This window comes from Amborella trichopoda, chromosome 8, assembly GCF_054954075.1.
Source record: "Amborella trichopoda isolate Santa Cruz 75 chromosome 8, AtrichopodaSantaCruz75HAP2 v2.0, whole genome shotgun sequence".
In the NCBI taxonomy this organism is placed as follows: domain Eukaryota; kingdom Viridiplantae; phylum Streptophyta; class Magnoliopsida; order Amborellales; family Amborellaceae; genus Amborella; species Amborella trichopoda.
In genome coordinates this window covers 44,206,484-44,217,208 of record NC_142343.1, presented here as the reverse complement: position 1 = coordinate 44,217,208, position 10,725 = coordinate 44,206,484, and the positions used below count along the sequence as shown (strand labels likewise).

The following is a 10,725-nucleotide window of genomic DNA, read 5'->3' as shown; positions in this document are numbered from 1 at the left end:
TTTGAGGTATTTATGAAATAAAACAAAGACATTGGCGTAAATTTCCCAAGAACCGCCTACTTTAATTTATACTCGTCTCTGTTGGCAGAAATTTTTAAATTAATCAAAAAAATGTTAGTGAGATGTTAATTAGTTCATCACTTAGATGCTTATTTTCAAATTTCTCAAAAAAAAAAATAAGGAGTAGATTAAGGCGGGGTCGCAATTCTTTAAGACCCCAACTCAGATCTCACGATGATCGTTGTTCTAGCTAAGAAAACTTTGATGATTTTAATTTCAATAATCATTTATATTAGAGAAAAGAAAAAGGATTTCAAATCTAAAAAATAATGTAACATATTATTTTAATGGAAAAATATTTACCAAGCTACAAGCTATAATGAATAGTATAAGCTATATTAGCTTTCAGCCGTCAAATCTTTATCGGGTAGTTCAAAATTCATATCACTATCTAAATTTTAATATTTTTTTTCTATAAATCAAATCGTAATGAAATTTTGGACGTGTGTGCTGAAAAATATAGTACACAATAAATAAATAAATATTCTAAAATATAAAATAACCGAAATACATTTAAAACATGATGGGGGTAACTTGGTAATTTTAAATTATTGAAAATAATTCTTTTATATTTTTATATTGTGTGCAATAGTGTTAGGTATATAACCCAAAATTTCATTTTAATCTGATTTATAGAAAAAAATTAAAATTAAAATGGTAATATGAATTTTGAACCACGTGATAAATGATCTAACGGTTGGGAACTAGTAACTTATACTATTAATTATAGCTAGTAGCTTAGGAAAAATTATTCCTATTTTAGTTGCTCATTTTAAAATGTTCAAGTCTATACTATTTTTGTAGTTGTTTTTATGAAGTATATTTCTATTGGATGTTTGTCCCCTTATAGGCTGCCAACTGGCGACATAAGCTCACTGACCGTGTGTGGTCGTTTTCACATATCTTTCGTAAGGCTAATATGGTGGTTGATGTTAGAAATCTCATAAGCTCTGCAAAGAACTTTATGTCTCTATTGATTATTATTAACTTGTATATATAATACAATTAGATGTAACTTGCACAATAAGTTGACTTACACCACAATATAGCTTACAATAAGCAATAGAGACAACTTTCTATGTTCCCCTACAACATAAAAGTTATATCCTCCCCTTTATCCAACCGTCAACTTTTTAATGGAGGGCTAAGATTGTCCCAATCACAATGTCACGTCTCTACACTGTTTTATTTTTATTTATTTTTCTATAAATTTTTTTAATACCAAATTTTGGATGTCCATTCCTCTATTAAACTCGCACTAACGAAAAATATAAAAATATTTTTTTTAATAAAATAAAATGACCAAAATACCCCTGGAAGATTCAAATGGTATTTTGGTCATTAATTTTTGTCGAAAAATCATTATCAATATTTTTTATAAGTGCGCCCCAATGAGAAGATGATACGTACTAAATTTCATATTCAAAAAAATGTATTAAAAAAACTAAAAATAAAATACTTTAAAATGTCGAATCTAAGATCACACAGTGAGTGGCTCTTTTGATAAAAAATGGATAGCTGGACGGTAGGGGGAGGATGGAACTTCTATATTATAGGGGGAACATAGAAACCTTTCCCTTTGTAATATATTTATGAAATATATACTTTCTATAAATGATAAATACAATATCTTCAATGGTCTATATACTTTCCTTCAAAATAAGATTGATTGAACAACATCAATTTGTCAATGAGATAGTAATGTCAAGCACGAGTCATTGCCTTGATAAAAATATCTGCAAGTTGTGAGGCAATATATGGAAATGTAACTTATCTGGCTAGAAATTTTTCACAAATGAAATGACAATCAACTTCTATATGTTTTGTCCGGTCATGAAACACTAGATTGAAAGCAATGTACATGACATTCATATTATCAATATACTCTGGTGTATATGAGATTGATGATATAGAAGAGAAAAAAGGCAATCATAAAGAGATATGAGTTTTGTAACTAGAAAGAGATTTGGGTTATTCTGACTTGCAGTCGGCATCTTTATCTCTCACGCAAACTTAAAGTCACCACCTCTCTCTCTCTCTCTCTCTCTCGAAGCGTAAACCAAAAATTCGTAAAGGATCTATGCTAGAAAACACCTTGCCGAAAAAAAAAAACTAGTCCTTTCTACATTGTCGAAAAAAATATATCGTTCTGATATCATGTTAAAATATCATAATATCTACAGATAACTTTGTGTCGCTATTGATTATTATTAACTTGTACATATAATACAATAAGAGATAACTTGTAAAGCAAGATAACATACAATAACTAATATACCTATAAAATATACACTTTCTATAAATGATAAATACAAGATATTTAATAGTCTCTACAAGTGATACTCTTGCCGAGAAAGCCACGGCTTTATCTAATGCCACTATTTGGCGTGCAAGACCACCTAGTTTTCTTACTCTTCCTTACTTCTTGATGTTGCACAAATTCCCTATAGTAGAGTTGTAGAACTATAAGTTGTATTTTACCTTTCTTTTTATTAATGAAAAACAGGTGAGGGCTTTCTCCCTCATTTGATTTGTCCCAAAAAAAAAGAAAAAAAAAAAAAAAGAGTCTCAAGAGAGATTATATTCTGAAATTAAAGCCTTCAAATTACTTCGTTTTTGGGTAACTAAAGCCTTAAAATTGCTTCTACATAAGGTTTTACCTAAAGTAGTAAATGGACAATTCATCTCTTGGCACAACGCCTATACGTAGTCGCTGATACCCAATTCGATATTTCAAATAAAGGGTACCGATCACAATTGAGGCTCACACTGTTCATGATGCACCTATTCAAATGTGGTCCCCTTCCATAAGTCCATCTTAGAGATGGATTTGGTTGTGACACATGTCTTAAGACATTTTAGGTGCATTTATGCTTTAGATTCACAACGGCATATTAAAAATAGTGTAGATATGATGATATGTAAAAATTACCAAAAAAAAAAAGAAAAAGGTCAACCAATAAAATAGTATGTTTTCAAAGTTATTTTTTCTACTTTTAGTTTATTTTTATATTTTGAAATTTTATTGATCATGATGGTCAAGATTGTCAAATTGTAAAATTTTAATTTCACAGTCTATTTCTAAGATGGATTTTGGAAATAAATTGTATTTGAACAGAAGCGTTTGCCGACAACTAATTATGTCATTTCCCGTTCTGAAAATATCCAAATTCTGATTTACCCGACAAGCAATATCCTAATTTATCTAGGGCAGTTTATTGGTACAAATTATACTTGAGATGTAGTATTGCTAAAATTAACTGCCAACCAATACAATAAACCATGTAGGTTGAAAATTTTATTGTAGCTTCGCAATTTAGGATGAAGAAAGTTTCATATGAGTCATAATAGACACGAGAAGAAGAAGAGAACTCGAGGGAACAAAGGTACATTTTGCTCCTTTGTGCGAACAACCAAAAAAAAACTTAAAGAAACACCTAAAACTTTAAAAAATAAAATAAAATAAATAAGCACGGCACTTCCATTTCGTTGGTGGTGAGATATAACCTTTTTAAGAACTCACAAAAAAAAAAAATTTCTAGAAAAAAAAATCGTTCATCTAGTGATGATGAGGCAATTTACCTAGTTTGGGTTCAAGTTCCCCTTGGGCTTCAATCTATACCACTTTTTCATTGGTGCATTTTGGTAGGGCTGCTGGTTAATGCTTTACAATATTAGGTAAATCTACATCAGGAAACCCCTTATTGAATGTAGTTCAGAGAAAATATTTTTACGTGAAAGAATTCTATCATGTGGTTCGATATGATAATATTTTCATATCAGTTGGTCCCAATATATATTTTCACACTAATTGACAGCTAATTGATTTGAAAATGTTCCCACACTACCCACATGATGAAAATTTTCAAGTAAAAATATTTATTAGGAAATATTTTTCACATAAACCAAATGTGCCCTTAATTCATGATAGACGCATCCATAGGAATGGAATCAAAGCTAGGTGGTTAGGATGACGGGATGCCAGAACATGACATCTCGAATTCTATCTTACCACAGGTAGAGAAAGTCTTCCCCAATGAGCTACACAAAAAAAAAAAAAATACCAACAAGCGCATCCCAATTCTTCTTGTTAAGATCTACAAGAAAGAAGGGTCAATTGAGAGAGGAACCCATTATCTCTCTACCAAATATAAACATATTCATGAAATATTAGTGCCATATACTCATGGAACCTAGATAGCCAGTGTTAACAATATTTAAATTATCAAAAGGTCTTGTATGGACTTTTACTGGTTTGGAGAACAACAAATAGTCAAATAAACAAAAGAACATAAATTCAATGAAAAAATATGAAAATTAAAAATAAACAATATATCTAACATAAAAAAACAACACTCAAAAAGAAGAAAAACAATATATCAACACAGACAAAACTTGATGCAAGTGAATACATTTGCTCTAAACAATAGAACTTAAAATAAAATTAACAGTACTAAAGGTGAATAAAAGATGTGAATAATATACAATATTTGCCTCCATGACTATTCATAGGCCTCGCAATCTTGAAAGATATGTGGTCTTCAATGTGTTATGCACTGATAAAGAAGGGCCTGCAACCACCAACCAAGACATAGTTAAGAGTGATTAATTCTCTCTGATACAGTAATAAATAGAGAGTTCACTTAGTGTATTATATGCATTCATAAATATCCTGATAATCAATGTTAAAAAATGTTGACTCGGGCTTCGACTTGCCAGGGTCCCAAGCCTAAGTCTGTCAAACAAATGGCCGAGTCAGATGCTGAATCTGAGGCCAAGGTGATGTTATGACAAAATAACAACAAGCACCTTAGGCTTAGGAGACTCTCCCATTTTGTGGGCCAATGCCTCTTAAACCACCAGGTTTTCGATATTGAGCCAGTTTGGGTGATTCTAAGTCAGCTCAATGATTTTTAAATCACTTACTAGTGATAATTAATACTCGTTTGTATATGATTGTGATTTATTATTATGATTTATTCTTAAATGCAATTCATGCATTTGATTTATTTACTTGTATATGCATTGTGATTTTTCATAATGCAATCCATCCATATGATCTATTCATATATAAAATGTGATTCCCCCTAAATAGAATCTATTATTGTATTGCTTCTTAGAAATAAAGGGTAGTTTCATTCTAGTTCCACTCATGCATTCCTTTTAACATCTATCGTATCCCTCACACACCTGGTGGATCCAAATCATCACCTCTCTCTCTCTCTCTCAAAATAGATGCAATGCGAGCACATGATGCATATTATTTGCCATTCAATGAAAGGAGAAAGATGTTGGATCTCAAACTATGAGTTGTATTAAGATTTCTTCTATAATTAATGAAAAATGGGTAGAGGGCATCTCCCCCGCTGATTTACCCAAAGGAAAATAAAGATGGTCGATCATTGTGGAAGCATTCCTTGCATGAACATATTATGTGCACTTGAGTGTTTTCTACAGTATTCTCCTTTTTTTCAAAATATGAATTAATTACTGAGATTATATACCATAATATTATATATCTTTGTCATAATGAGGTGGTAATCACCCATGACTGTTAGATATAAAATTTGTTATTCTCCTTTTTTTCAAAATATGAATTAATTACTGAGATTATATACCATAATATTATATATCTTTGTCATAATGAGGTTGTAATCACCCATGACTGTTAGATATAAAATTGGACAGCTTAAGATGTGTCGTGGAGTTCAATATTTTGAAAAAAAGTTAAACATGATCAACTGGATAATCCAGCTACTCAATTTTATATCCAGCAGCAGCATTCTGACATCTTTGTGCCAAAGACCAACGGTTTGACATTATTGTACCAAAATCAAATGGTCATATTAACCATTACTAAATGTTGTCATGCTTTCCCACGTGTATACGTGATCAGTTATGTGTGCATTGACATGATCAAAATAATCATGATAACAAAACTTTATTTACTCATGTTTATAATTATTACATTTTTTTTACATTATTGTAATTTTTGAATGGATAATTATTACATGAATGTTGCCACTTTTGCTATTGATTTTCTCCTAGGGTTGTAAATGCCAGAGTTAGAATCATGATAATTTCATTTCAAAATGCAATGAATGCAAAAAGGTGGAGTACGAAGATATCATAATTAAAATAACATATTCTATTGACACATGACCAAAAATATAATATTAATACAAGAGTTTTTATTTTTGGAATTGTCTATCTCTTCACTTTGATATAAAGAAGTCATAATTATTTACAACCATCCAATGTAAAATCTGATAGCTTGGATGTGTCACCAAGTTAGCGAAAATTTATTTTCAAGTTCGAGTGCAGCTATTTAATTTCACATCCAATGGTCAAGTTTAATTGAGAGCACCTTATACCAAAGATAAACAATATCGTAGTATAGTTTTCTTTATTATTCTTTTTGGTAATCATTGTTGTTATCGATATTGTTATTGAAAACTTGAGAATTGGGGTAAAATATTACCAGCCAAATAATTTGACCTTGCATTGAGGCTCCATCCCCATGGATATCTTGTGTTGGTTCACCCCCTCGCACCACAACTGAAATTCCAGCTTTCCTGAGCTCCACCTCCTAAAAATAATCCTCAAATTACCCCTCAACTCCACATTCAAATCCAGTTGCTTGGCCTTATATTTGCTCTCCATCTCCTTTCCTTCAGCATTGTCAACCAAGGACCCCATCACAGATGCAGGGAAATTCATCACAGTTGTATTCTTCCGGGGTTGCAAAAATCTGGGAAAGGAAGCGCCTCCCAGACTCACGTCGTTTGCGAAAACCAATGCAGATAAGTGGTCATATGAGAAACCAAACCTATCATTCTTATTGAGCGCCTCAACAAACAATTGTACATTTGAGGTTAGATATAGTTGTTGGGATCTAGATTCGACACTAAACTGTTTGAATTTTAGGGTTTCAACCTTGAATTTTGGAGGGGTCGGTCGAAAATACACGAAGACCGCAAACCCTACCAAGCAGAGGAACAAGATGAGAACCAAGAGTAGAACACAAATCCATAAACAACAGGAGCAACAACAGCGTCTAGGTTTCTTCTTTCTAGGCTTATTTGGAGAGTGGGTCGGAAATGAGACTTGCATGGGTCGTTGAGGGGCGGTCGGGCTTCGAGCATCGTGCCCTGGTGGTTTTGGCAATGGCATGACGGAGCCATGGCTCTTGGGATCTGCCATCTCCAGGCTCTGAGGAAGGGGAAAGAAGTGGTTTTTGAACTTAAATGTGAGCCGTTAGAGATGAGTGGATGTAAAGGCTAGTCTAAAAATGATAGTCGCTTTTTTAGCATGGGATGGCAAAAGAAAAAGGGGTGATTTTCTTTTCTTTTTTACTCATTTTTTCCAATGAATTCCGTATGTGGTGTGAAGCGAGAGAAGCACCCCATCCTTTCTCCCTCTATTCTTATCTCTCTCCCAACCTACACACTCTCTTCTTTCTACATGCATAAGAGGACATAAAAATGAGCAACTCCCATGTTGCTACATTGTTTTGCTTCTGTCACGGACATGCTATGTTCGTGACAGTTTTGCTTAAAAACAACCATGGACCTACGGGAGCCGTAGCTGTCCCCATATATTTTTGCGTCAAGTTTGCATGAAAAAACTTCGTCACGGACATGCTATGTCTGTGACGATCTTTAATCCATGCCGTTCGAAAAAATCGGATGGTGCCGAGCCTATGGGCGAAAATATTGTTCATTTTCACCCATAAGCGTTTTGTAGCCTCTTCATATATATATATATATATACATGGGAAAAGTCTTCTCAATGCCTGTAGGAGAAAATAAACAGTAATTTCACCTATTTTCATCACCGTCTAAATTTCAGCGCACGGTCATGATTGTCCGGTAGTGTTTTATTTTTCATTTTTTTTCTACAAATCATAATGACCTGAAATTTTGAATGCATGTACATCTTAGTGAGGCGCACCTAATAAAAATATATAAAAAAATATTTCATAAATATATTGACCAAAATACCCCTAAATTTTTTGGGGGGTATTTAAGTCAATATTTTTTATATAAAATATTTTTTTCATGTAATGTATATATATATATACATAACTTCTTTTTTATTACGATGCTACCTCATTTTCTCTCTTTTTCTTCAATTTAAGTAAATTATTCTCTCTCGAATCGTGAGAGAAAACCACATACTTGTAACCGCCCGATTCTAGATCCAATGGCGGGAGGTGGTTGTGATCTCTATGTACCAATAATAAACAATGATAAGAGTGTACAATCCATTTATATCAGCTCTCTTTAGCGAAAATGACAAAGTGCTTGGCTCTCATCGCAAACTATGAGGACGCGTTTTTTTGGAGGAAGAAATTTCTCCATAACAAATTTCTTCTTATCATTGTAGAAATCCCATGTTTGATGTATGAGGCTTCTACGGTGTTTAGAAGTTGTGAGATTTTTTTTTACCGTGTTTACTCCATTTTAAGTTATAAAAAAAAAGGTACGGTTTGTATAGAGCCTAGGCTCTAAACAATCAAATTAAAGCCTACCTTCAAATAGTATCGATTTTAATATTGAAAATCTTTATAATAGCTTTAAACTATATTTTATATTTATTTTAAAAATTTAAAGTTTAAAAAATAGTATAAATCAACTGATTTATAAAAACTTGAAAATCTTAAAGATTGACGGCCAAAAAATACGTTGCAAAACATATTATTTTCAAAACTTGAAATTTATTTTTTTCTCGTGTATATGCATCTTGATGTCTGGATGATCGATTTGAAGATATTTGAACAGCAAAACAACCTCTTCCGAATGAAAGTTTTGAGAAGTTTAAAACCTGGGCTCTATATAAACTTTTCCCTAAAAGAAAAGGAGAGATTGAGAACTTTTTCCGCAATGGTTTTGTTTCCTATACAATCTCAACCCTAGCATCGCAGCCTCCAAGCTCAGAAGCCCATTGCCTGCCTCCAAGCTTATCTGTCTCTCTCGCACCTGCATCCAACCAATGCTCTTCTCCTTCCTGTCCTCTCCTTCATCTTCTCTCTGATCCTCTCTCCCTCTGATATCTCTACAATCTCTCTTCTCTTTCATTTGTGATCTTTCATCCCCTCTGCCTTTGATTCCTCTCTCTAATCTATTCCATCTCTTTCTCTCCCTGTCTCTCTCTATCCCTCTCCCGGCGATCTATTCCCTTCCTACAAATGCTGGAAATGCTGGTTTCTATTATATTTATTAAGAAATCAACAATTTCTAAAGAGGCCATTTTTTTATCTGACTATTTTGAGTGATTTTTTGAAACTATTGTTTCATTTTTCTGAACTCTGTCGGATTTCTTTTTAGGGTTTTACAATAAAAGGGTAAAAGATATTGACAAAAATAAAAATATGGGTACGTTGTTTTCTTCCTTTTTACTACTGCAGTTATCCATATATATATATTTTGTTTCATTGATCTTCCAATAACTAGCGGTCACCTGCAGGGATTATCCCCATTTTTATTTTATTTTTGGTTACATAGCCTGAAAGGCTCACGGTTTTAATATTCTATATTTCCTGACCTACAAGAGACAGCTTGAGACATTTTCTAGAGTGAGAAAACTAATCAGTGTGATTCAGTTTTATACAAGATATACATTCAATGAATCATGGTGATTCAATTTTTTTTTTTTTTTTCTGAGTGTTTTTTTTTATTAAATCATTTCTTTTCCTATGGTTATTTGCTTTGTGACTATTTTATTTTTCTTGGTTTCCTATAATTTGTTATGGATTATTTGTATTGTTTAAATTCATTGTTGTACATATGCATATTGGCTTTGATCTCTTCTTATTTTTGTTAGTTAAATTTTTATCTATTATGAACTCTGTCCGTTTGCATGATTACTCATTTGGAATAAAATTTGGTTTGTGGTTTACAGGGCTTAATCAAACTAAGAGTTCATTCTTATTGATTTTGGGGTTTTCAGGGCTTAAGTAAATCGACATATCATTTTATTGACTTCGGTTTGTACCTTTATTCTGAAGTCTGCAACTGACTTTCTCTCTTCATTCATTTATTTAGTCAAATCTTGGTGCTCAATGTGTGTGATAATTGGCTATATGCATCACTGTTTAACACACTATGTTTTATTTGATTTTAATATCATTATAATGTCATTGGTTTGCGAGAGTAGATCAAGTATCATTTGATCTCATTTTGAAGCAAATTTTAGTGGTCAATGTGTGTGATAATTGGCCATATGCTGCTGAATATACAACAGTGTTTAACACATTGTTTTTTTATCTAATTTTGATATCATTACGATGTAATTGGCTTGCTTAGAATGTCATTGATTTGCAGAAGTAGATCAAGCACCATTTGATCTCATTTTGAGTCAAATATTGGCGCTAAATATGTGTAATAAGTGGCCACATGCTATTGAATATGCAACAGTATTTAACGCATTGTTTTTTATTTAATTTTGATATCATTATGGTGTTATTTGCTTGCTTAAAATGTCTTTGCGGAAGTAGATAAAGCATTTATTAGAACTTCCTTAAATTCCAGCTGGTTATCCAACACAATACTCATAATTTATTTTAACCTTCCCGAATAAATAAATGGCCTTCTCAACAAATGAGAACTTTTTTTTTTTCGGGGAACATTTTATCTTCCGGCAAACAAACGTACCCTGGGAAAG

The 10,725-nt window shown here is 32.4% G+C and overlaps 1 long non-coding RNA gene across 1 annotated transcript; it reads left to right on the top strand.

Annotated features, from left to right (window-relative positions):
* The first annotated feature begins 8,799 nt into the window (after positions 1-8,799).
* Positions 8,800-10,487, top strand: LOC148781130 (uncharacterized). Its single transcript, XR_016060863.1, has 2 exons — positions 8,800-9,696; positions 9,964-10,487. It is a non-coding gene; the product is annotated as an uncharacterized LOC148781130 (long non-coding RNA).
* The last annotated feature ends 238 nt before the right edge of the window (positions 10,488-10,725 follow it).